The following is a 1551-nucleotide window of genomic DNA, read 5'->3' on the forward strand; positions in this document are numbered from 1 at the left end:
GAGATCCAACCAGTCCATTCTAAACATCAGTCCTGGGTGTTTTTGGAAGGACTGATGCTAAAGCTGAAACGCTAGTACTTTGGCCACCTCATGTGAAGAGTTGACTCTGACTCGTTGGTAAAGACCCTGATGCTGGGAGGGATTGGGGGCAGGAGGAGAAGGGGACGACAGAGGATGAGATGGCTGGATGGCATCACCAACGCGATGGACATGAGTTTGAGTGAACTCCGGGAGTTGGTGATGGACAGGGAGGCCTGGCGTGCTGCAATTCATGGGGTCACAAAGAGTCGGACACGACTCAGCGACTGAACTGATCTGAACTGAACAATAGTTAACACAGTAAATTTTACATAATGTACATCTTACAATAGTAGAAAATTGTGAGTAGAGAATTACTAACAGTAGTATTTAATGGATCCTCCAGAAATAACACATCTGGGGAAAAAAGTTTTAAAACCAGCTTGATTGGCAGTGCTCTTAGAGACTCAGCTGTATAAAATATCACTGCAGAGGACCCTAAAGTGCTAGAGGTTTTTTCAGTTCAGTTCAGTTCAGTTGGTCCATCACCAACTCCTGGAGTTTACGCAAACTCATGTCCATCAAGTCGGTGATGCCATCCAGCCATCTCATCCTCTGTTGTCCCCTTCTCCTCCTGCCCCCAATCCCTCCCAGCATCAGGTTTTTTCAAATGAGTCAGCTCTTTGCATGAGGTGGCCAAAGCATTGGAGTTTCAGCTTCAACATCAGTCCTTCCAATGAACACCCTGGACTGATCTTTAGAATGGACTGGTTGGATCTCCTTGCAGTCCAAGGGACTCTCGTCTTCTCCAACACCACAGTTCAAAAGCATCGATTCTTTGGCATTCAGCTTTCTTTACAGTCCAACTCTCACATCCATACATGACCAAAGGAAAAACCATAGCCTTGAATAGATGGACCTTTCTTGGCAAAATATCTCTGCTTTTCAATATGCTATCTAGGTTGGTCATAACTTTCCTTCCACGGAGTAAGTGTCTTTTAATTTCATGGCTGCAATCACCATCTGCAGTGATTTTGGAGGCCCCCAAAATAAAGTCTGACAGTGTTTCCACTGTTTCCCTGTCTATTTCCCATGAAGTGATGGGACCAGATCCCATGATCTGTTTTCTGAATGTTGAGCTTTAAGCCAACTTTTTCACTCTCCTCTTTCACTTTCATCAAGAGGCTTTTTAGTTCCTCTTCACTTTCTGCCATAAGGGTGGTGTCATTTGCATATCTGAGGTTATTGATATTTCTCCCGGCAATCTTGATTCCAGCTTGTGCTTCTTCCAGCCCAGCGTTTGTCATGATGTACTCTGCATAGAAGTTAAATAAGCAGGGTGACAATATACAGCCTTGACGTACTCCTTTTTCTATTTGGAACCAGTCTGTTGCTCCATGTCCAGTTCTAACTGTTGCTTCCTGACCTGCATATAGGTTTCTCAAGAGGCAAGTCAGGTGGTCTGGTATTCCCATCTCTTTCAGAATTTTACACAGTTTATTGTGATCCACACAGTCAAAGGCTTTGGCATAG

The sequence above is a fragment of the Bison bison genome, unplaced genomic scaffold (assembly GCF_000754665.1).
Source record: "Bison bison bison isolate TAMUID 2011002044 unplaced genomic scaffold, Bison_UMD1.0 scf7180017864492, whole genome shotgun sequence".
Classification (NCBI taxonomy): domain Eukaryota; kingdom Metazoa; phylum Chordata; class Mammalia; order Artiodactyla; family Bovidae; genus Bison; species Bison bison.